This window comes from Felis catus, chromosome A2 (assembly GCF_018350175.1).
Source record: "Felis catus isolate Fca126 chromosome A2, F.catus_Fca126_mat1.0, whole genome shotgun sequence".
NCBI lineage: Eukaryota > Metazoa > Chordata > Mammalia > Carnivora > Felidae > Felis > Felis catus.
The window spans coordinates 41864538-41891658 of record NC_058369.1 but is presented as its reverse complement, the minus strand read 5'-3'; the positions used below and the strand labels follow the sequence as shown (position 1 = coordinate 41891658).

Below are 27121 nucleotides of genomic sequence, written 5' to 3'. Positions count from 1 at the left end.
TTTATTCATTGTTCTGGTGATTTTAAAAGAGCTTATTGAAAACCGGTTCCTTACAAAAGGGTTAAAAACACATTTGGTTAATTATCAATAGCACTAAAACAAAATAGTAATTACACCAGCTGAAAACTTTTATTTACTAGAATTGTACCAAATAAATGCATATTTTGGCTCAATTACTTTGGGGCAAAGGTTAAACTCATTATTTGGATAAAGAAAAGGCCAAAATTGAATACTGATATTATAGAATAAACGTCCAGAATAAATATGATTTTTATTGTATTTTTTTAACCATGATTTTTAAATAAGCTACTCTATTACCATTTTGTTATTTAACTTTATTTAAATTTTAAACATTTGGGCTTATATTTGAAGGGCCCTTTCTCATCATGATTTGCTCTAAATTGCTCCCATAGCTACTACAATGCACAACTGCAATTGTAAGTATTTACTTATTTGCAACCTAGAACCATGCAGGAATGAGATATTTGTGACCAGCTCTGCCTTTAAAGAGTACTGATAATGTAGAGTTAGTTGTTTTTCCTTTTTCAATAATAATAACTCGTTACGGTAGAGCAATCTTCACATCATCTTCTGTACTATATGATCATTGGGGAAGATGTGATTTTTTTTAAAAAATTAATGTTTATTTACATTTGAGAGAGACACAGAGAGAGAGACAGAATGGGAGGGGCAGTGACAGACAGATACAGAATCTGAAGCAGCCTCCAGGCTCTGAGCTGTCAGCACAGGACCTGATTCAGGACTTGAACTCAGGAGCCTTGAGATCATGACCTGAGCAGAAGTCGGAGGCTTACCTGACTGAGCCACCTAGGCATCCCAGCAAGATGCAATTTAATTCAAACAAATCATAAGCTTAACTTTCATATACTTCCTCAAGAAGATGCTTCCTAAATCAGACTAAGACTTTTGTCTTTGAAGTCATTTTTTAAAATTTTCTAATATTTGGCAAAAACTTGCTGCCGCAAAGAATCCATTGAAAAAAAATTATACATAAAACTTGAATTTAGAAATATAGCACTACACCAATGAAACTCGCTTTCAAGGCAAACAAATTGTTTCCAAACTTTCACTGGCATCTAAAATTTCATGTCATTTGTACTAATTTTAGCATCTCCCCTGAGGAAGAACATTAGAATGCTTTACAAACAAATTCTATCCAAAAAATACCTGTATTCTCAAAGCACAGGAGTTTGACTCTAGCATATAAACTAATGCTTTTCTCCATGAAAATGTGATTGTTAATAAGTGTTTTATCTTGCCCAAAGCCAAATATGGCCCATCTCTGTAATGTTTGAAATATTATGGTGATAAGTATTTAACTGATTAAAACAGGTGTTCTAGAAATCTGCCAGATTTGAGTTCTTTTTCAATATAAAACAATTAACAAATTCCCACTTATTTGTATTTTCATTATTCACAGGTAAAAAAAATCCATGTGCAGATGAAGAACTAATTTTGCTCACCAAAGACTCACTGGGAGATCCATTTTCCTGCCTGTAATTGAGTAACGACCATGTGCCTGGTACTGTTCTAGGTACTGAGGATACCAAAGGAAATAAACATCACTAGCAAGGAGAGAAGACGAAAGAAACCACTGATAAGTGCTTTGGGGAAATAAAATGGTGAAGATTGATAGGAGATGCTGACAAGAAAACTCCTTCCAGTAAATCAAATTAATCATCAGCATTTCTTTGCTTCTGGAAGCATTTCTTTAGAAACTAGATTCCTTTCTGAACTGTGATTTTGTTTTGACTACTACTCAAAGTGCCAAATAGATCTGTTTTGGCCATTTCCCTTCCATAAAAATTGTGCAGAACAAATCAAATACTGTAATGTCTCTAATGCTTGAGACAGTATTTTCTTTTGAAAACATTACAACTCGTGACATGTTTTACCATTAGATAATATGCTAAGAATATTCAGGATGTGGTCACATGAAATATATCTGGGAACATCCATTCAAATCTGTCCTACTTTGAATAACTATAATAGTGTTCCTAAGAATGTTACACTCATCAGAAATATTTTACATGTAACCCAAAGTGTACAATATGATAACCTAATTAAAAGTTACAATCTGATGACAACTTAATTTTAATATGTGACAACATATGTCTAAAATTAAGAATCAAGAATAAGAAACTTCTGGAATTTTATCAAAGGGCAGATGCCAATAACAACACATTTCCAAACAAACAAAGCCTTGATATAATTTTTCTATCAGTTTGTATCAAGGCCAAAACATCATTCTCACCTAAGGTGATATACGATTGTAAACTTCCCCAGAGTCCACTGCTTTCCATATATTAAAGAGCATCATTTATTAAAAAAAAAACCAGCTACTATTTCTTTCAAATTCCTTTAAAACCAAAGATCAAAATATTTCACCTTGCTTCATATGAAATTCCCATGTCTCCCACTGTAGTCTTTCACTTATTCACTGTTGAGGCTGAAAAGATGCTAAGCATAATGGTAGTGTTTAGCATTTAAATGTTATCTTGGCTTCCTCTATTTTGAATCAGTATTGTTTTTAAATACTTTTAGGGGCATTAGAAATGAATTGTGAAATGACATATTTTAAAGTGGTACCTGAAAAGAACCTCAAATGAAATCATCATTCTAAGAATTGTATCTAAAAGCAGAGAGACTAGAATATGACTTTCTCTCAAACCTCATTTTTGGTTATATTCTTTTTTACTCTGCCAATCCTTGAAGGAGAATCTTAAAATATAATGAGAAATATGAACAGCAGACAGAAATCACTATCATTTAAAGCAACTTCAGATGAAATTCTCATCACATACAATATGAAAGGCAACATAAATACTCAAGCTTTTACTACAAAAGCTTGTTTACAAGCATCATTATAACTGCTAAATAGCTTGCTATTTTGTTTACACACTGTGTCTGGGTTATAAATATATGAATGAAAACTAATACATTACTTCTGAATATGCTGAAAGCATAATGACCTTTAAAGCAAGAATTGGGCTGGTCATGAATGAATTATTGTGCAAATCAAGATCTAATTGATTGGGCTTATTATAATTGGTTATAATAATAATTTGGGTTATTATAACAATTATCATAAAAAGAGCAGTTCCTACTCACTGAGTGCTAACTCTGAATAAAGGGTTTTCCTATGCACTTTGTGCACATTATCTCACAGTATAACACTCAAAAAATAACATGGCAGTTGGCAGTAATTCCATTAATTCCCACAGCCAATTTCATAATGTACGTACTATTATCTCCATTTTCCAGATGAGGAAATTGAGGCTTAGAAATATTAAATAACTGGTATAAGTCATGAACTTTGGATTTAAAAACAAGCAAACCTGGGGATCAAATTCAAGTTTGTTTTTTTTAATTTTTTAATGTTTATTTTTTACGTTTTAATTTTTTTTAGTTTTTTTTTTAATTTACATCCAAATTAGTTAGCATATAGTGAAACAATGATTTCAGAAGTAGATTCCTTAATGCCCCTTGCCCATTTAGCCCATCCCCCACTTCCACAACCCCTCCAGTAACCCCCTGTTTGTTCTCCATATTTAAGAGTCTCTTGTGCTTTGTCCTCCTCCCTGTTTTTATAGTACTTTTGTTACCCTTCCCTTATGTTCCTGTTTTATTTCTTAAAGTCCCCATATGAGTGAAGTCATACAATATTTGTCTTTCTCTGACTAATTTCACTTAGCACAATACCCTCCAGTTCCATCCACGTGGTTGCCAATGGCAAGATTTCATTCTTTTTGATTGCCGAGTAATACTCCATTGTATATATACACCACATCTTCTTTATCCATTCATCCATCGATGGGCATTTGGACTCTTTGCATACTCTGGCTATTGTTGATAGTGCTGCTATAAACATGGGGGTGCATGTGTTCCTTCGAAACAGCACACCTGAATCCCTTGGATAAATGCCTAGTAGTGCAATTGCTGGGTCATGGGGTAGTTCTATTTTTAATTTTTTGAGAACCTCCATACTGTTTTCCAGAGTGGCTGCACCAGCTTGCATTGCCACTAACAATGCAAAAGAGATCCTCTTTCTCCGCATCCTCGCCTACATCTGTTGCTGCCTGAGTTGTTAATGTTAGTCATTCTGACAGGTGTAAGGTGGTATCTCATTGTGGTTTTGATCTGTATTTCCCTGATGATGAGTGATGTTGAGCATCTTTTCATGTGTCAGTTGGCCATCTGGATGTCTTCTTTGTAGAAGCATCTATTCATGTCTTTTGCCCATTTCTTCACTGAATTATTTGTTTTGCAGGTGTTGAGTTTGAAAAGTTCTTTATAGATTTTGGATACTAACCCTTTATCTGATATATCATTTGCAAATATCTTCTCCCATTCTGTTGGCTGCCTTTTAGTTTTGCTGATTATTTCCTTCTCTGTGCAGAAGCTTTTTATTTTGATGAGGTCCCAGTAGTTCATTTTTGGTATTGTTTCCCTTGCCTCCGGAGACGTGTTTGAGACAGAGCATGAGCAGGGGTGGGGGGCGGCAGAAAGGGAGGGAGACACAGAATCCAAAGCAGGCTCCGGGCCCCAAGGTGTCAGCACAGAGTCCGATGAGGAGCTTGAACTCACGGACCGTGAGACCTGAGCCGAAGTTGGACGCTTAACCAACTGAGCCACCCAGGCCCCCCAATTCAAGTTTATCTGTAACTAAAAGTTTGTACTCTCATCCACTCTATATACCGCTTCCTACTAATTATTTTCCTCCATGCTGTTGAATGAGTTCTACCTGAAATTTCTGTTATCTTAGATCTGGACTTCCACCTTGTATGCGAAATGTAATTATGGGTTACTTTCTGTGCTTGCCAATTTGATTTTGATGTTTGATCCTGCACTATATCCTAGCTTTGATGTGCCATAGCCTAACAGTTTAATAAGTTGGGCATCCCTCCATGATATTTAAGGCATGAAACTGAGGTTCAAAACTGTATAATCATTTGACTTTTCAAAGGGATATACTATATCAGCCTCAACTCATACTGGGTTTTGGACATTTTTATATATTTTAAGTGGTTGGATAGAAATTTAATCATCATATTCATATTCATTTTTAAAGTTAAAAATAATATGAGCCATGAAATGACCTTCATTTTTCATTTCTACTTACCCAAATAGATTCTGAAATCTGAAGATAAACGTTTTAAATAGGGTGATATAAATCAATTAATATATATTGAGATTCATGTTCTCCTTCAAGCTTACATAGTCAAAAGCCATCTTCCATTTAGGTATTTCCTTTCCATTTAGAATTGTATGGCATTTCTACTTGGAAAAGAAAATCCAATGATTTTTCCAAGACAGATTTCTTGCCAAGACAAAGAAGCTGGATTCATTCCCCTGGTATGTAATCACACTTCTTCCCCAGTAGCTGAGGACACTGGTGAAGAATCTTGGTGATAAGTGGCAAAAATCCAAATTAAATTGGCTTAAGCTCAAAAAGGAGAGTTGGCTTCTATTATTAAGAAGTTATAATTTTGTTCTAGGCATTGCTGGATTCAGAGGCTCAAATAATGGCCCCCTACCTCAGTTTCTCTCTTCTCCCTTATTAGTTCAGCCTATTTTCCCTTCCTTAGTTTAATCCTAGATTCTACATGGCAGTTGCCAGCATGTACAAACTGTGTGTGTGTGTGTGTGTGTGTGTGTGTGTGTGTGTGGCACTAATAACAGCTGATACCATTTTTTTAAAAAGCTTCTTCTTCCCAGAAGTTTCCCCAAATTCACCAGGTTGGGGCTTATGAACATTGTTTGGATTACCTGACTATGCCTGAACTAAAGAGAGGGAATATATCTATAAACTGAGCCTGGTTCACATGGCTGTCTGCTAGGGGCCAGTGTCCCCTTCAAATTCATTCATGGTAGCCATAACCAATGTGATTATATTTGGAGATAAGGTCTTTAGAAAGTGATTAAGATTAAATGAAGTCATAAGGGTAGGGCACTGATGTGAAAGGATTTGTGCCCTTAGAAGAAAAGACAGCAGTCAGCCCCTGCGAACCCTTTCTCTCTCTCTCTCTCTGTCATGTGAGGACATAGCAAGAAGGTCGCCATCTACAAGTCAAGAAAAGAGATCTCACCAGGAATAAAATCTTGCAGCACCTTAATCTTGGGACTTTCCAGCCTTCAGAACTATGAGAAATAAATTTCTGTTGTTTAACTAACCACGTCTGTGGTATTTTATTGCAGCCTGGTGAGACAAATGCTACTCATACAGAGCAAGGGATTACAACAGGCCATCCTGAAGTTTAAGGACTGAAAGACAAAAAAGAGGTGATACTGCAGAAAACAACCTGAAAACTATTTCCAAAAAGGTGAAGTAGATATTTGGTGAGTATTGGTAATCAACATAATTTTGGCTAAGACAGAGGCAGGGCACTCCATAACCAGGCCTCTGGTACAAGGGAAATGCGTGCAAAGTGTGTGCTGTGTGCAAAGTTTGTGTTGTAGGCATCAGCACATATTCTTGGGGAGATGATTCAGAATCCATCAGATTCTGAACTGGTACAGCAGTCCTTCAAAACTTCTGGATCACCATTCATTAGGGCCTATAGAAGCTCCAGTTGGATGTAGGCTGAGGAGGAATAGGGGAATGGGCAGATTCCAGAAATATTAAAGAAAACGGTTTCACTCGATCTCACATGATCCCCCTGGGAGACAAAAGGACTCACTCCAAGAGCTGCAGCATGAAGTGCTGAGTGACCCTATAAGTTACCCCCACTTCCCTTCATATATCCTAGGGAAAAACTGAGTGTTTAGTTACTGTCTTTTTAATGTGGTACTTTATTATTAAAAAGTACTCAGCCACCTTAAAAATGTGGCATAGTGTTGTTAGGAACCTTGAAAAGTTAGTTTAAACAAGTCTCTCCAAGAGTTTGCATGCAAAAGTCATTCCTTCACCCACACTGGCTGCTACAAAGAAAAAGAAAACAAAAAAATCTAGAACTACATGCTCATAAATGAACAGGGTTGTCAAAACAGCTGCTTTGTAATGCAAGTGATGATTGGGAGATTTTGTGGGGTGAGGTAGAAATGTTGCCTTTCACCTAAGTTATTTGTGTTAGTCTGGATAATCTTAATCATCTGTTCAGATTAGCATGAAAGGAAGAGAAAAAATGAGGGAGAAGAAAATAACTTTAGAATAACAATCATGGGGTCACATTGTTATTTTATGACCATATGTCTCATAAAATTAGCTTAGATTATTGAAGCTATAGAATTTGCAATCTACATAAAATAATGTATTTTAGTACATAATTTATAAAATATGTTAAGTATGCCAGTGCTTGCATAAACCAGATTCACTAAAAATACAATCGTCACCTATGTCACCTGAATGAAAAGTGATTAAAAACATAACAACCTACGAGTGTTTCAAAGCAAAGAATAAAACTCTTTTCATTCTGACATCTTATTTTGCATCAAACCGGTACCTCATTTCCATAAAAAAAAAAGTGAAATTCTTACCAGTTTATTTCTTAAATGATCCTAATATTTCTAGGATATCGCAATCTTATATTCAAGGTGATAAATCCACATACAGATTATACTTTGTAGCCTAAACATTACAGCTTATAAGGACAATGATACCATTTGCTTAGGGTACAAGGGGAAAACTCTACCAAAGAAATGAGCTGCCCAAGGAGGAAAGAAAGTTCCAAATTTAGGTTAAGTTAAATTTACCATAGTCTCAAATGCCCATGACATCGATAAAAAGATCTACTTAAAAGCTTCTGGTTTGTTTGGTTTTTGTTCTTTTTTTTTATAAAACACTTACCATCAATAACAAATTTTACAGATAGAATTAAGAGAAGATAGTGAAAAGTTCTAGAAACCTTCTATAAAGGTGAATACCATTTCCTTCCCTGCAATGATTTTATTTGATAATACCCAAGGCTCACAAGTTGATGAGAAAACTTGCCCTCCCAGTCAGAAGGGCTGAGATAGAGCCAGGATGGCAAGGATGAAGGTCATGGGCAACTGCACTTGAGGGTCTGGATTGGGGTTCATAGATGGGAATAAGCACACAACCCAAACACAGATGTTTGGGAAAAAATCTAACTGCAATAGATGAGACTCTCAACAATAATTCTGAGTGGAAAGTAAAACTGGAATTATATGTCAATGCTCATGGCTATTTAAGTCACCAAGAAGTAACTAGAGACCACTAACGTATGTTTGTGTCTTTACTGAATCTAACAAAGAAAGCAATATATATGTGTGCATATATATATGTATATATACATATATATATATATATATATGTATATTTTAGTTATAATAGTATATTTAGAAGCATAACAGAAAAGAAAAATATGCATATGGTTGATAGTTTACCACATTAAAACAACTACTATAAGCTCAGGTGTCTTTTATGTGTGTGTGTGTGTGTGTGTGTGTGTGTGTGTATGTGTGGTTTTTCTTTAGCTCTTACAGTAATATACAAGCAATTTTATAATCATTTCCTCTTTATTATAAATAAGGATTTTCTATGTTGAGAAAATACCTTGAAATATTTGTCCATAAGAAGAACATAGCTAATTATGCTTAAGAAGGGACATCACTCTGTGTTAGTAAGTTAGAGTTTATTCCAATGAGAGAGGCAGAGTGGATATCAATTGCTTATGAAGAAGAGAAGATACTAGAAATGAATTTTAGGAATTCCTCTTAAGTATTGAGAGACGCACAACTTTACAGCATTAGCTTTAAGAATGGTTCTGTAAAGACATGTGTTTTCTTTATTTTTAAATTAAATTCTATTATTCTTTTTAAAAAGCAGACTTTATTTTTTAGATTAGTTTTAGGTTCAAAGCAAAATTGAGAGGAAGCTATAGAAACTTCCCATACACCTTCTGTCCCCACATATACACAGCCTCCCCACATTGAAAAGTCCACACTGAATGGTGTCGAAATCAACAAATCTATATCAACACATCATTATCACCCAGACTCTACACTTTACATTAGGATTTACTCTGTGTTGTATATTCTATGAGTTTTGACAAATGTATAATGACATGAATACCCCATTAGAGTAGTTTTCACTGCCCCAAAAACCCTCTGTGCTCTGCCTACTTATTCCTCCTTGCCCCTCCTTAACCCCAGAGCAACCACTGATCCTTCTGTTCTCTCCACAGTTTTGCCTTTTGGAAAAGGCCAGTTTTCCTAGTTAGAATCATACAATATGTAGTTTTTACAGACTTGACTTTTCTCAGTTAGTAATAGCATTAACAACTTCTTCAAGTCTTTTCATAGCTTGATAGTTCATTTATTTTAATCACTGGATAATATCCCATTGTCTAGATGTACCACAGTCGATTTATCCATTCACTTACTGAAGGACATCTTGGATGCTTTGAAGTTTTGGCAATAATGATAAAAGCTTTCATAAACATCATTGTGCAGATTTTTATGTGGACATAAGGTTTCAACTCGTTTGAATAAAAAGCAGGAAGCACGATTACTGGATCATATGGTAAGAACGCATTTAGTTGTGTAAAAAACTGTGAAACCATATTCCCAAGTAGCTGTACCATTTTGCATTCCAGCCAGCAATCTCTGAGAGTTCCTGTGCCTTCACATCCTTGTTAGCACTTCCGCTATTATAATTTTGCATCGTAGTCATCCCAACGGGCATAGACTGGTATCTTCTCAATATTGTTTTGGTTCGCATTTCCCTGATGACATACAACGTGGAACATATTTTCATGTGCTCATTTGCCATCTGTGTATCATCTTTCATGAAGGGTCTGCTAAGGGTCTTTTGCCCATTTTTTAAAAATTGTTTCTATTTTAATTGCTGAGCTTTATGAGTTCTTTCTATATTTTGAATAAAAGTTCTTAATCAGAAAGGTCTTTTGCAATTATTTTCTCCTAGTCTGTGGCTTCTCTTCCCATTCTCTTGATTGTCTTTCACAGAACAGGAATCTTTAATTTTAATGAAGTCCAGGCTACCATTTTTTGTTCATGGATCGTACCTTTGGTGTTGTATCTAAAATATCATCACAGTGCCCAAGGATTTCTCCTATGTTATCTTCTTGGAATTTTATACTTTGGCATTTTATGTTTAGGTCTATGATCCATTTTGAGTTCATTTTTGTGGAGAGAAACTCTGTGTCTAGATTTTTACTTTATTTTCTTACACATGAATGTTCAGCACCCTATGTTGAAATTAAATTGTATTTTATGAATAAATGTATATAAGCAGCTTAAATGTAAAAAAGGATTCATGGTTTTCATTTGCTCATTCTGAAATTCTTCTTACCTTATTAATATGCTTAATATTAATATAATACTGCTAATTAGTGATTTATCAACTTGTGATATTATTTATTGAAAACAATTACTATTCCTGATATAATTTTATTACAAATTTACCATACTATTACTAGTAAATAGTTCCTGCAGTCAAACAGTGTACTTTAAAAAATTTTCCTCATTTATTGAATTTAGTAGTTCCTGAATTTACTAATTTTCTATCAGATCTAGCACATGCGTATTAATAATATTTTTCTCTCTTTCTGAACTAAACTTGAAACACTGGAAAATACATCATTCCAATTTTTTTTCTCTCTCTGGAGGTCCTTTATTCCTCTGTTTCAATCTGTACATTCCCTACTAAAATATATCTTTTTCTAGGAAAAATAAAATGTTATTGAAAACCCATAGCGATTGAATTTTGGCTGAACTTAATTTTATGTTATAGTCTCCTTCTACCCTGTACACCTATTAACTCCACCAATACACATACAGTATCATATCATAGATAAAACTGCCATGAGGGGAGGGAATGGGAGAAATAGGTGAAGGGGATTAAGAGGTATATACTTCCAGTTATAAAACAAGCAAGTCATGGTATTATCAAGTATACCATAGGGGATAGAGTCAATATAATAACTTTGAATGGTTACAGATAGTAACTAGGCTTATTATGGAGATCATTTACTTCTAACATATATAAATGTTGAATTACTATGCTGCACACCTGAAACTAACAAGATCCTGTATGTCAACTATACTTCAATAAAAAAGTTGTCATGTGGGGCACCCAGGTGACTCAGTCAGTTGAGAGTCCAACTTCGGTTCAGGTCATGATTTCATGGTTCATGGTTCATGGTTCATGGTTCAGAGCCCTGTATCAGGCTCTGTGCTCTACAGTGTAGAGCCCACTTCATTCCTCTGCCCCTGTCTCTCTGCACTTCCCCCACTTGTACTCTCTCTCTTTCAAAAATAAATAAACATTAAAAAAAAAAAAAGGTGTCATGGATAACAGTTTCTTCATAGTTTGGCTGTGATATATGTTTAATTATATTAAGGCATGGTTTATAACATATTTTCTCTGATATCTTATCATGCCTTCAAACTGCTTACTGAATTGTCATTACATATGTATTTATTTAGGGTTAACGTCTGTGTTCTCAGCCTCTTCCTTCTCTTTTTTTAATCATGTGAACATAGTGCTTGATTCATGACATATTCTCACTTAAGATATGCAGATCTTATGTACAGATTTTTATGACTTTCATAAATACATACATTCACGTAATCATTTTCCCAATCAAGATATAGAACATCTCCTACACCCCATAAAGTTCACTCCAGCCCCTTTCTTGTCAATCCTCATGATGAAAACAGGGAGTTCCATATTTAACAATATTTATGTATCATTTTAATTTCGCATAAACAGAAATACACTCAACACAACATTACTGAACACTTTCTGCAAAGTTTCAGCAAAAGCTAATTTAAAGCGATCATTCTTTTTCTGAATCCACATTTTTCAAAGGAAAAAATATATATAATTATCATCGGAAATCCATATGCATTTCGGTAGAACTTAATATAAAACAAGTTGGCTTCAAAAAACTTTTCCTTTTTTGTTGGCAGAGTAGGTGAGAGGACAGTGGGAGCTAAGAAAACATTCATTATTGTTCAATATGCACAGCAGCAGGGGAGGGGAAATGAAGCAGAGGAGGTGGAGGACAACAGCAGTAATACTGTTCAAATCAGCAACCCTCTTTCATGGGAGTGGAAGCCCCCAAGGGGAAGAGAATCTTAGACTGCCCCTCTTCTTGATTTTGAGGCACTCTGTGAGTAAATATAAAATGGCAAAGCAAACATGCTGCTAGAAACTGGAGGAAAAATAGATAAATAACTGACTGAAATAGAACCACTCTGGTGCATTGATAAAGGGGACTGTTCTCAGCTTTACTGTGGCTTTAAACCTATCTTATGTATTAGCTTCTTCACATATCATGATAAAAATTTTTAGTCAAAAGACAATGAAATTTCCAAAGGGTGTCAAATAGTTAAATAAGCAAAATGGAACTGAAGTGGAATGAAAGAAGTAGCAATTCCTTGTCAGCTAATGCTAGGTAAGTACCACACAAAATTCCACTTCCTCAGCTATGAATATTTAAAATTGGCAATCACATTATAGGAAAACAATGAAACAATATGACAATTTGGCAAGCTCTCCCACCTAAAGATTTACAAAAACGTGGAACAAGAAGAATATGACATTTGGCAACTGCAGTTTCTGAACTGAACTGTTATTATTTCCAAAGCAAGTAATTTCTCAGAAAGCAAAGCAAGGAAACAATCAAAACACCATAAGCTGGTTTTTGAACTGAAATACAGGGGCCACCCTGAGTGATGGAAGACAAATCTAGACTGAATAATACAAGAACTGACTCAAGCCATAATTCCAAGTCAATGTGAAGCAAAGGAAACTTAAAAATTCATTATTCATTTCTAAAAAAACATGAACTTTTTAGTTCCAGCTGTGACCCGAAGTTGGAGAGCCAAATCAGAGACCCAGAAAACAGGAGGATTTTGTGACATGCATACCTCATTTGGCAGTGTGAAGGAGGAATATTTCATGGAAGTATAATGAGTAATCATTTCAGTCTAGCCTTGCCAGACTTACGAAATTTAAAATTCATAATTAGAAAAAAAATATCCTATAGATTTGATAAACCAAAGTCACACCCAGAATCAATTACATATTACTCCATGCAAGTATGACGCCAACAAGTTAACATAGCTCTTCTGTTCATCAGAACAGGAGAATTTTCTCTGACCATTGTACACCGGGTATCTAGTAGAGGCTGTTACATCGTAGTTGATCAGTAAATTCTTACCAAATAAATTATTATTACATAACTACACTTCACCATGCTATATTCCAACCAAGTTTTCAAGACTTAAAGGAGGGGAAAAGAAAAGAAAAGCATGCACTTAGTAGAAATAATCTGCTATTACAACAGAAGTGGAAAAGAGGTAGGAAACATGTCCTAGAAATTGTAACTCATATAATATGCATGTCTTCAAATGACTCTGAAAAGGCATGAATTCTTTCACTGTTTCCACAAATATTGAGTATCTAATTTGTGGTATGATGGTCACTTTACTAAATTTCACTAGATAAAGCCATATAATGCATGGTTCATGCTCTTGAGAAACCTACAATACAGCAAGGAAAGATAAAGGCATAATTATGATTCAATTTGAAAATGTTATATTAAAAGCACCTGAAATATTATCGTCACATAGAGAGTGAGAATCTTAAAAAATATATCAAAGTAAACAGTCTGCCTGGGAGATCGATCAGTCGATCAATCTGATGGTTTGTAGTTGGAAATATAAGGAAAGAGAACAGAAGTGAAATAGAATTTTTTTGAATGTCGTAAGTCCAAAAATAGGTTCCTTTTCTTTTTGTTATTCTAAATAGTGAAAGACACTTTGCAGTCTTAGAGATACACCTTATTTCTAAAGACACATAGAGCAGTGAAGACTCCAAGTCAGGTACCATGAAATCATTAACTGTGATGTAGACATACTCAGGTTTTATATAGCAAAGCAACACTTGAAATGGTCGAAGGTTATGAATGTATCCAGTGAAAAGAGAAATAAAGCATAAGCCAAGAATTGAATTAAGCATATAGTACTCATTTGTCTTCCTAGGGAAGCCACCAATCTCTGCCTAGGTACTTAGATTTTTTTCCATCTTGTTCCAAATCAGATATTCTTTTAAATTTTATATACAGGGGCGCCTGGGTGGCGCAGTCGGTTAAGCGTCCGACTTCAGCCAGGTCACGATCTCGCGGTTCGTGAGTTTGAGCCCCGCGTCAGGCTCTCGGCTGATGGCTCGGAGCCTGGAGCCTGTTTCCGATTCTGTGTCTCCCTCTCTCTCTGCCCCTCCCCCGTTCATGCTCTGTCTCTCTCTGTCCCAAAAATAAATAAACGTTGAAAAAAAAATTTAAAAAAAAATAAATTTTATATACAAATGTAATAAAGTTTATAGGAATATACCTTTTTTTTTTAATGTTTATTTTAGAGAGAGAGAGAGAGGGAGAACGGGGGAGAAGCAGAGAGAGGGAGACATAAAATCCCAAGCAGGGTCCAGGCTCTGAGTTGTCAGCACAGGGCTTGATGTGGGGCTCCAACCCATGAACTGTGAGATCATGACTTGAGCCAAAGTTGGACGCTTAACCAACTGAGCCACCCAGGCGCCCCTAAATGTAATAAGGCTTAATACATTTAAACATACATATACTCTAAAAAATAAGGAGGTTTTTTTCACTTTAAAAATAAATTTAAGGGGCGCCTGGTGGCTCAGTCGGTTTGAGCATCCGACTTCAGCTCAGGTCATGAACTCATAGCTTGTGAGTTCGAGCCCCACCATTGGTCTCTGTGCCGACAGCTCAGAGCCTGGAGCCTGCTTCAGATTATGTGTCTCCTTCTCTCTCTACCTCTCCTCTGCTCATGCTCTGTCTCTCTCTGTCTCAAAAATAAATAAACATTAAAAAACTTTTCTAATAAAAAAATAAATTTAAGCATACAGTACTTGTCTATATTTCTCAGACTAGAATTGTATTCACCACCATTCCACTGTTTCTGAATTGGTTCTCACCATCATATTCAATTAAAAACAATTCAAAAGTCTCCTATTTTGAAACAGATGCTACTAAAAATATAAGAGGTGTTTTTTGAAAACACTTCAAAGAATTAATAGGAATTTCATTTCACTTCCAAAGGAGTAACAGGATGACTGTGATATAGGAGAATCTGCTTTAAACTACCATCACCAACATAAATTCCAAAACTAGTATCCTTAGAAAATAATACAGTATTCTTAAATTTAAAATGCCAAATATTTGACCAAAATTTACAAATAAATCTAAAAACAAGAAAATGAAGCATTCACTGTGAATGTTTCATTTTTCTTGTTTTTTTTCTAAATTAGGAAATATTCAAATATATGAAAAGTACATAGCACTTTAAAGAAACTTTGCTATAATTGCTCCCATCAATTTCTTTAAGAAATAAAACACTGAACATTGTATAATTAGTTGAAATCCAGAGTAATCTAATTGTGATGGTCAATTTTATGTGTCAATTTGGCTGACCACCTGATGCCCAGATTAAATACTGTTTCTGGGTCTGTCTGTGAGAGTGCTTCCAGATGAGGTTAGGAGTTAAATCAGTGGACTCAGGACAGTGGACTGTTCCCCTAATGTGGTGGGTCTCACCTAATCTGTAGAGGACCTGAAGAGAACAAAAGGCAGAGGAAGGACAGATTTGCCCCTTTGTCATCCTGCCTGCCTAGTTTAGCTGGGGCATCTCAGCTCTTTTTCACAGGACCACAGGCTGGGAGTGACACAATAGGCATCTCAGGGTCTCAGGCCTGCAGACTCAAACTGGAATTATACTGCTAGCTTTCTGGGTCTTCAGCTTGAAGATGGTAGATGGTGGGACTTCTCAGCCACCAAGGAATCATGTGAGGCAATTTCTCTTAATAAACATAAATCATACTATATATGGAGACATAAATATGTAAGATATACATGTATTTCTCCTACTGGTTCTGTTTCTCTGGAGAGAAACTAATATACTAATTTACAAAAACTGACCACTGTTCTGATTATGATATATATACATCCTGACTGCATTTCACATTAAATGCATTAAAACAAGTTGGTATTTTGTAATTCCGGACTTTAAACAAACAAAATCAAGTTGTACATATCATTTTGCAACTTTTCAAAAACCCAGTATTGGGCTATGAGATTTATTCATGCTGTCATATGTTGATTTAATTCACTTATTTTAACTGCACCACAACACTTTCTCATATGAATATGCATAATCTATTAGCTCATTTCCTTACTGAGAGATACTTACATTGTTTTCTGTTTTTATTATTATTATTATTATTACAGGCAATGTTGTAATGAATTTCTTTGAAAATAACTTTGTGCCATGAGTAATATTCAAAAGATTTAACATTCAAAACAATTTGGGTGCTGCCTAGTAAGAGTAGAAGCCCTACCGCTCTGAACTTGCTAGCTATAAAAAAAAAGGGTATTATATTATTTACATAATATAAAAATGAGATTGGGGCACCTACGTGGCTCAGTCAGTTAAGTGTCCGACTTCAACTCAGGTCATGATCTCACAGTCTGTGAGTTCGAGCCCCGCGTCAGGCTCTGTGCTGACAGCTCAGAGACTGGAGCCTGCTTTGGATTCTGTGTCTCCCTCTCTCTGTGCACCTCCCCTCCTCATGCTTGTCTCTCTCTGTCTCAAAAATAAATAAAAACATTTAAAAAAATTAAAAATGAAATATATGTATATAATAATGTACATTATTTTTCTTTAAACTTTGTCACGGTGTCTTTTATATAGAGATTATATTCTCTTGTACTTTTTATCAAAATGAAATATTTCTTTTTACTGCTTAATTTGTTTTTGAATATTCTTTCATTATATAGCCCTTCCTCTAGGGTACACATTTAATTAACACACTTATGTAAACAAATGCTTGCCTTAAAAAAATTCATTCCAAACTGCTCTCAAATCTGTTCATTTAAATGCTTACAAAGTCATACTTTTAATTCATACTTTCAAATAGGTTTCCTTTTCATAATTATTAAGCTACATTCTCTTTAGCACTTGCCAATTTAGTCTTATCGAATTTCTTTCCCTAGCAAATTTCACATAATTTCTGATCTTTTCTCTTTTCTCTTATTTTCTTTTTTTTCTTCCAGAATTGTTATGGACATGTTCTATTTCCTCTGAATTCTAAAAATTTTGGCTGGAGTTATGTAACTCTTTGCCTAGTCAACTATGTTCATCTAATCTCTTTTAATTTAACAAAAACATTTTTGAATTCAAAAAAGCTAATTGCCAGAAATATCAACTGTACACAGCTGGGAGCTATCCGAATAGAAAGAATTCAGGTGTAGACTTAAGAAATGCAATTTTATGCATCCAGGTTCTCCAGGAGGCAGATATCAAGATGGGATTAAACATGAAAAGATTAAAGGCAATACTCAAGAGAGAAAAGGAGAAGGGAGGTGGAAAAGTCTGGAGGAGAAAACAAACCCCCATACAAGTCTGACCTTGAATAAAGGAGGAAAAGAAGGAAAGTTGGATAGAAGCATCCTCAATTATGTGCAATTTCAAAAAACATGTAGCAAGGCTTTGGGGAGTCCTTGAGCCAAAGTGAGCCTCCAGAGGACTCTTGTATCTCCCACGAATGGATGTGCCTCAGTATCCCTGCTGTGCCCACTCACAGACTGGGAGAAGCCCCCTGTGACTAGAGAGCTTCAGCACAAGCATGAGGGTGGATGTGTGAGGTGCTTCAAAAAGTTTATCTTTGAACTTGGAGGTCTGAGAGGCACATTCTCAGAGCCACTGGGGTGATATGTCAGTTTTTCCTATTTCATTGAGAGTTATGCTTCTTGAACTTCAAGTTTCATTAAGTATGTGTTTACTTATTTAGTATGTAACCTTCAGAACGGCAGGCATTGTATCCAATATATTTTGAGCACTACACGCAGGCTCCTGGTCATTCATTTTATTGTAAAAATACTGATTATTATAATTTAAAATAATGATAATTATTTTCCTAGCATTTTATTCAAACAGAATGTTGGTAGTAGAAAACCACCAATTCCATTTTTTTTAAGTATTAGGAGAAGAAAAAAGCATTTCCAATTCTCTCCATTAGCATGCTGAATGGATATCTGCTTTTCACTCCATTCAGTTCACTACACATAGATTAAAGACCAATTAATAAATAAAAACAAATGGAAAACAGTACATTGGCCAAAAACGCTCATGATTAGTACCTTTTCTAAAACTTCCAAACACTACTTTTATAATTGCAAAGGAATGTTCTGTAAACATTTCCATGAGATCTTTCTGTACTCAAACTTGTTTCTTTCGTCACCAGAGTTGTTTTTCTTAGGACCATATTACTAATTTATTCATGCATACTTAATTTGTTTTTAATTTTCAGTTAAAGCCTCATTTCCTCTCACATTTTTCTGTTCTTTTCTAAAACTGCTATAATTTCAAGGTTTTAGTATTGTGCTTCTCTGAAATAAATGTAGTATTCCAGGTATAGTCTGCTCATCAGTGGAGAGAAGCAGGCAACTGCTTCTCATCGGGGTTCATGACATGATGCCTTTATAACCCCAGTGACACCACAATTTCTACCTGGCAGTACAGACTGCAGATCTCCATCTAATTTGCTATCCACAGCCGCTTGTCTCTTCATCCTGGCTTCTTCAGAGGTCTGGACAATGTAGAACACATTAACACACTTTCATTGTTGCTCATTGAGCTTATCCCACTTAACAAATGCTACTCTTCACTCAGTTGGCCACATGTATGTGGAATCCATATTTGCTTTCTCTACTTTGATGCTTGAAACTTAAAGTATTATTAATATATTTATGAAAACAGTACAGCTGAGTATATACTAGGCTTTGCTATTCAATAAATGCACACCAAATTGATAATAAGTATGTGGGGTTTCTTTTCATCTAGATATTCAATGAAAATGCTAAACTACATTTTATGTGCCATAAACTATGCCGATTAGTATATTTTATACTATGTAGCATTTCTCTTTTTTTCTTTTTTAAAGAATTTTATTTTTATTTATATATAGGTGACACACCAGTATTTCTTAATTTTGAAAAGAATGTATACTCATGTCCATACTACTCAAAGCAATCTACAGATTTAATGCAATCTCTATCAAAATATCAAAATACCAATAGCATTCTTCACAGAACTGGAGCAAATCATCCTAAAACTTGTATGGAACCACAAAATACCTCAAATAGTCAAAATAATCTTGAAAAAGAAGAAAATTAGAGGTATTACAAATCCAGATTTCAAGATATATTACAAAGCAGTAGTAACCAAAACAGGTGGGTTGGGGATGGGCTAAATGTGTGATGAGTATTGAGGAGGGCACTTGTCATGAGCACTAGGCAGTACAGAAATGATGAATTACTAAATTCTATACCTGAAACCAATTGTACCAATTGTGTTAAGTAACTTGAATTTATTTTTATTTTTTATTTTTTTTATTTAAAAAAAATTTTTTTTTCAACGTTTATTTATTTTTGGGACAGAGAGAGACAGAGCATGAACGGGGGAGGAGCAGAGAGAGAGCGAGACACAGAATCGGAAACAGGCTCCAGGCTCTGAGCCATCAGCCCAGAGCCCGACGCAGGGCTCGAACTCACGGACCGCAAGATCGTGACCTGGCTGAAGTCGGACACTTAACCGACTGCGCCACCCAGGCGCCCCAAGTAACTTGAATTTAAATAAAAACTTGAAAATTAATTAATTAATTCAAAATGGATTAAGGACCTAAATGTGAGATCTGAAACCATAAAAATCCTAGAAGAGAGGAGAGGCATTTTTCTAGATATGTCTCCTTAGGCAAGGGAAACAAAACGAAAAATAAACTATGAGAACTACATGAAAACTAAAAGCTTCTGTACAGTGAAGGAAATAATCAACAAACCTAAAAGACAACTTATGGAATGGGAGAAGATATTTTCAAATGACATATCCAATAAAGAGTTAATATCCAAAATATGTCAAGAATTCATACAACTCAACATCAAAACCCCCCAAAAAACAACTTAAAAATATGCAGAAGAAATGAAAAGACATTTCTCTAAAGAACATAGATGGCCAACAGACCCACAAAAAGATGCTCAACATCACTCATTATCAAGGAAATGCAAATCAAAACCACAATGAGATATCACCTCACACCTGTCAGAATAGCTAAAATTAAAACACAAGAAACAACAATTGGTGAGGAACCCTCTTGCACTATTGGTGGGAATGTAAACAGGTGCAGCCACTGTGGAAAACAGGATGAAGTTTCTTCAAAAAAAATTAAAAACAGAATTATTACATGATCCAATAATGCCATTAATGGGTATTTACCCAAAGAATACAAAAACACTAATTCAAAAAGATGTTTATGTTTATTGCAGCATTATTTACAATAGCCAAATTACAGAAGCAGCCCAAGTATCCATCGATAGATAAATGGATAAAGAAGGTGTGGTATGTATATATAATGGAATACTACTTGGCAATGAAAAAGAATGAAATCTTGCCATTTACAAAAATGTAGATGGAACTAGAGTGTATTATGCTAAGCGAAATAAGTCAGAGAAAAACAGTTATCATACGATTTAACTCGTGGAATTTGAGAAACTTAAAAGATAAATATGGGGAAAGAAAAAGAAAAATAAGATAAAAACAGAGAGGGAGGCAAACCATAAGTGACTCTTAAATACAGAGAACAAAAGGAGGGTTGATGGGGGTGGGATGGGTCAAATGAGTGACAGCATTAAGGAGGGCATTCTTTGGGATGAGCACTGAGTGTCATATGTAAGAGATGAATCACTGGGCTTAACTACACTGTATGTTAATTAACTTGAGAATAAAAACATCAAAAAAAGATTAAAAAAAGATGCTATTATACACACACACACACACACACACACACCACATATATATAAAGGTTATTCACTCATAGAAAAGAATAAAATCTTGACATTTGCAACAACATAAATGGATCGAGAGGTATTCTGCTAAGCAAAATAAAGTCATAAAAGACAAATATCATACGATTTCACTAATGTACGTAATTTAAGAAACAAAAGAAAAAGGAGGCAAAAAAAGAGACTCTTAACTATAGAGAACTGACGGTTACCAGAAGGGAGGTGGGTGGGGGAATGGGGGAAATATACGATGAAGATTAAGAGTACACCTATCATGATGAGCACTGAGTAATGCATAAAACTGCTGAATCACTATATTGTGCACCAGAAACTAATATAACACTGTACATTTACTACACTGGAATTAAAATAAAAAAAAAAATAAAAGTGAGTATACTCATTAAACAAATGAGTATACAGGAAATATAAAAAACACACACATACATAAATTGTAAGGAAAATAACTAGATCCTAAGAATATACGTACATGCATGTTGCACATAAATTGTACTCATGTTTAAATATTTTATATATACATATACAGTGACTACCTACACTCACAGTCATACTTTTAAGCATTATATGTCATATATTTATATATTTAAGCATTTTATATATACATATACATACACATAATGGCAATCCTACTAATATTTCCTATAAATTGAGGTTTATGTATCTCTGAGCAGATACAAATGAATATAATCTGAGGAATCATGTCTACGTCTTGAACAGCCTAGTGATATGCTTACTAACACCCCATTACACCATTCTTTTTCTTTTCGACTGTAAGTCTCAGAAAGTCATCTCGAAAGAATTAAGGCTGTACATTTCTTATCCAGGAGCTTGCATATTTCTGCTTGATATCCAAAAGGAGTTATCTTGTGCAGAACAACTACAATATGGCATTGTCTTAATTCTGTCCTGGAATAATTAAGACAATGATCTTCTCTCTAAGCTACAGAAAAGCTTGAAAGAAACACTTTAAAATACTACTTAAAATCTGGGCAAAAAATTTGAAAGAGACCATTATGTTTCTAGAAAGCCTCAATCTAGAATATCAGGTATTTCACAGTTATCATATTCGAGTACAGGGAGAGACCATAGATATCAATTACTTAGACCATCCATTTGGCCATGGAGGAACCAGGGATGGCTTAGTGTTAAGGCCTTTATCAAAATCACATAACTGGTATGCAATTGGAGAACATGACCTAAGCTTCTCATTGAGGGCTCTCTGGGCTCTCTCTTCTTTCACTAGCGGTCACACACTGGAGCTCCCATTCCATATGCAGACAGGTTTATTTGGCTGTTGGTGTTTTCATTTTCTAAAAAACTGAATTATTTGATAAGATTTAAAGACAAATAACTGGAAAAAATGAGAAGATCTAGCAACTGCGGACCTAAAAATCTAAGAAATTATTTGAATTAAGTAGTGGCTACTAAGTTTAGAAGAGATACACCCTCTTAACTGCATGGCTGTCCCTGCCAGGCCCATGTGATTCAGCTATGTCACATGCCTGGCCATGGCAGCTGTTCTGTGTTTGTGACCAGTGTATTACTTCAACTGGCTTCTCTGCCATATTATATTAAAGTGGAAATTAAGAAAGTATGTTTCCTATGACATGACTCAGAGCTTTCTCATAATAATAAGACCATCAACTCATTTTCCAACTGTGTTCATGGTGGTAGGATTCTTACAAGGGTCCTACTTCTAAACTGTTCCAGGATTAAAACTATCATAGGGTACTTTGTTTCTGTGTTCTCTTAATACAACATTTTTTCACTGGCAGGAACCTAAGCCCCTCTTTCTAAATAAAGTACCTTTGTGTGATATGTTAAATGATGTTCAAAATTACAGTTATCCCCAAAGCAGTAAATGGAGGAACTTTCCTGCTCTAGCCCTGTGGACACTTAATCTCTCTGATTCCTAGTTTTCTATTCTCTCTCTTTTCTCCTTTTCATTTGGTTATCAGTAAGATTCTAGCATTTGGTATATGATTCTTTGTCAATACTTAATTCTTACAAATACTTCATGTTTAAACTATTAGTTTTTCTCAATCTGTAGCAGAGATCATTCACCAGAAGTGAGCAAGAAGAAGCAAAGTGAATCCTAGCACTTAATGACTCCTTTCTTTAATACGCAAATTGGTGACCCTATGGTCCATTTCTCAATCAAAATCTACCCTCTTGAGAGTCTCTGAGGATTGGCTACCTAGAAGCCATTCACATTCTCCTCAATTATCCCCCATAACAGAGGCCAAAAAACAACAAAACAACAAAAAAACACAAAGTTCAGCACTCATAACTAGGATTGATTTTATGACATCATTCCAGCCAGTGATTAGTATGCAGTATTTTCTGGATGAGACTTCTTAGAGATCAATCTTATAACTGCTATAATGTCTAAAACAAAAAAGATTGATCATATAAAGTGTTGGCAAAGATGTGGGGCAGTGGAACTCGCAGACACTCTCAGGGGGAGTATAAATTGGTAAAATTTCTTCAGAAAACTGGCAGCATCTGCTAGTGTTTACCACAGCCTGTCAAAGAGGCATTCCACTCTACATATATCCCCAGCAGAAATGCATATATATGATTATCAAAAACAGAAACTAAAACACACAAAACTACTCACAGCACCATTCACAGTAGTCCAATACAGGAAACAACACATATATTTATCAATGATGAAATGGAGAAATTATGAATAAATATAAAATAGATTGCTAGACTACAGTGAGAATTCAACAAGCTATAGCTCTACCCAGCAAAACGGGGGACTATCACAACTGTAATATTGAGTAAAAGAAGTCAGCCACGAAGGGGTGCTATTAACTGCACATCTATATAAAGTTCAAATTAGGAAAAACTATTTATGGACTTAGAAGTCAAGACAGTGGTTATCAGTGCCTGGAATGGAAGAGGGAATCTTACGGGCTGGTATTGTTTTAATTCTTAATTCGGGTATTGGTTACACAAGAGTCTTCAATCTATGAAAATTCAACTTTCTGTATGCTTATGATTGGAAGGGTATGTTTTATTTCAAGTAAAAGTTTACTGAAAGACAGAAAGGGGATGAAAACTGGAAAAATGAGATAGAGAGAGACAGAGAGAGAGAGAGAGAGGGAGAGAGAAGGAATTTGTTTAGCAGGGTCTCCTTTTTTTCCCCTCTGGTCCTACCACACAATTTTCAGCTGAAACATACATGTGAGCCATGGATGTACAATGGTCATATTGAGACCAGGAGGATAAAACCTGTAAACCAAAGAAATCAATGTTCAAAAACAGAAAGTGCCGGGATCTCTGATCTTTGATGACATCACAGAACAGCTGTGCCAACTGTGAACATTTATTTCCCGACTTGTTGCCTGAGACAAATTACCTCTTTACATGTTTTGGATATGGTTTGTCAAAACTTTTCTTAGCTGCTATTACATGTGATTCTTTCTTTTTTTTTCAAATTTTTTTTAATGTTTATTTATTTTTGAGACTGAGAGAGACAGAGCATGAGTGGGGGAGGGGCAGAGAGAGAGGGAGACACAGAATCGGAAACAGGCTCCAGGCTCTGAGCCATCAGTCCAGAGCCCAACGTGGGGCTCGAACTCACGGACTGTGAGATCGTGACCTGAGCTGAAGTCGGAGGCTTAACTGACTGAGCCACCCAGGCGCCCCTGTGATTCTTAAGTAATACACAATTTTATTCTGATTTTTAGCAATTTTCTTTCATGGTAGCAGTCCCACCACATGTAAATTTAATCCAAACCACTAAACCTGGCCATTTTTTGTGGTCGAAAGGAGAACTTAATGGTGGAAAATACTTACACTGAAGTTTAAAAAATAGTTAGTGTGGGGCGCCTGAGTGGCTCAGTTGGTTAAGCGTCCACCTTCTGCTCAGGTCATGGTCTCATGGTTCATGGGTTCGCCACGGGCTCTGTACTGACAGTTCGGAGCCTGCAGCGTGCTTAGGATTCTGTGTCTCCCTCTCTGCCCCTCCCCTGCTCCTGCTCTGTCTCTGTCTGTCTCTCAAATGTAAATAAATGTTAAAAAAAAAATAAATAAAATACAGTTAGTTAAAAAAAAAAATCTGGTACTGGTTCAAATGGTGGCAGAGGAAGATCCTGGGTTCACTTCCTCCCACAAATACACCAAATATGTAGCTACAAATTGGACAACTTGCTCTGAAAAAAAAAAAAAATCTAAGATCTCTGAGCCACTCTTGTGCATCTGGCAAACAAGAGGCCCACAATGAAACGAGTAGGAAAGGCTGAGACACCCTCTCGCCATAAATCTCATACCCAGGGCAGTGACCTATATAATTCGGAGGGAACGTAAAGCTCCGAGCTTCTTAGGGTGCCTGGGTGGCTCAGTCCGTTGAGCCTCTCACTTCAGATCAGATTATAATCTCCCGGTTCCTGAGTACGAGCCCCGCATCGGGCTCTGTGCTGACAGCTCACAGCCTTAGGAGCCTGCTTTGGATTCTGTGTCTCCCCCTCTCTCTGGCCCTCCCCTGCTCACAGTGTGTCTCACTCTCAAAAATGAATAAATGTTAAAAAAAATTTTTTTAAATAAAATTCCAAGCTTATTTCTGCAAAAATGAAGGCTTTGAACCCTACGTCGGTCATCACAACTTTTTTTTTTTTTAATGTTTATTTATTTACTTTGAGGCAGACAACACAAGCAGGGGAGGGGCAGAGAGAGAATCCCAAGCGGAGTCCACACTACACGCGCAGAGCCCCAACAGGGCTCTTACCTCACAAATGTGAGGTCATTACCTGAGGTGAAATCAAGAGTCAGACACTTAACCGTCCGGGCCACCCAGGCGCCCCAGCTTTTAAGATGCGCACCTGAGAGGCAAATGTCTGAAATGAGCGTTGAAAACAGCAGAGCTCGTATCCAAGCGACCCACAAGGCTGGAACAATCTAAGAAATGCTTTTGCAAACTCACCTGCACCGGGGGTCACTGCAGAGGCAGCCAGAAAGACGCCAGGACGGTAAGGGCGAGTGGTGGCCTGAGGAGCAGGCGTCCAAAGCATCATGCTGGGGCCGGTGGGCACCACCTTTGCACTCTTCCTCTGCGGGCGCCATTTACATGCTCCCCCTCGGCTTCTTTCCAGCAACGCGGTGCCATCTTTTCGTTTTTTGTTTTTTGTTTTTCCTGGCAGGGCTCACCCAGCCTCGTTCCAGCTGGTGGGTGCCATCCACCTCTGGGCGCTGGAGAGGGCCAGGATCTCTGGGAGCGGAGCTCACACGTGACTGCCAGGGCCCCGTTCCTGCGCCTGCCCCCTAGGGGCCGGCTGGCTCTAGCGGTGGCGGTGGCGTGGTGGGGTTACCCTCCGGTCCCTGGAGCTGGAGTAGGTTCTCCGCGGACTGCCACCCCAGCGCACCGCAGAGACGACCCTAGATCTTTCTGTGAAAGAGGCCTACTTGCCGGCCTGCAGCGCTGGGCTGAGAGGCGGGTTTGAGGTTAGGCACACGCTTAGCGGCTCCAGACTCGCTCTGAGGGAAGGGAGCCTGGAGGGCACCACCCTCGCCTTCCCCCTCGGCCTGGCTCCCGCTGGTTAGCTAACGCCCCTGATTAAGCGCTTCTGTACTCATCTGGCCCCGATTTTTACCACTGCCACCTAGAGGACACTTCCAGATCGCCTGGCTCGAGCGGGCAGGGCGAGCTCACACTTGGCAGTCCCCCTGGACCCTATATACTTGCACCCTGTAAAAGCTGCTGCCTGAGGGTCTGGCCTCTAGTCGGCCTGCATCTGGGTGGTGATGGAGACCCTCCCCTCTGGGACAATGACTGGTGTTGGTGTTAACACATCCGCAACTTCTGGGAGCCACTGAAAATAAAAGTCTCCTTGGAGAGTCACAAAAGTGTGACAGAGGGCCAAGGGCTGAGGCAAGGTTGACGGAAAAGGTTCATCTCTTACACAACACCACTTCTTCAACACTGGGAGAGATAGCTGTTCTTTACCATGCATGGAAACCAACACAGATAGTCAAGCAGAATGAAGAAACAGGAATATGTTCTAATAAAAAAAAAAAAAAAGATAAAATCTCAGGATAAAAACCTTAATGCAAAAGTATAGTGTAAAAAGTATTATTTGTGATTAAATAATGGGCAAATATGTCTGATATATTTGGTAAAAATACAATATATTCATGTTTTCTGAAATAATATATTGTGTTTTGCACTCTCCTCACATTTTTCACGTGCCCTTTTGACTCTTCTCCACTTACCTCAAAATAGCATTAATTGTAATCAG

The 27121-nt window shown here is 36.6% G+C and overlaps 1 long non-coding RNA gene across 1 annotated transcript in view; it reads right to left on the bottom strand.

Annotated features, from left to right (window-relative positions):
• The window catches only part of LOC111559444, a 370022-nt gene extending 343195 nt beyond the window's left edge, over positions 1-26827 (bottom strand). Inside the window, exon 1 of the long non-coding RNA XR_006593914.1 lies at positions 25810-26827. This is a non-coding gene — a long non-coding RNA (uncharacterized LOC111559444). The remainder of the gene's footprint in view (positions 1-25809) is intronic.
• Positions 26828-27121: the final 294 nt, after the last annotated feature.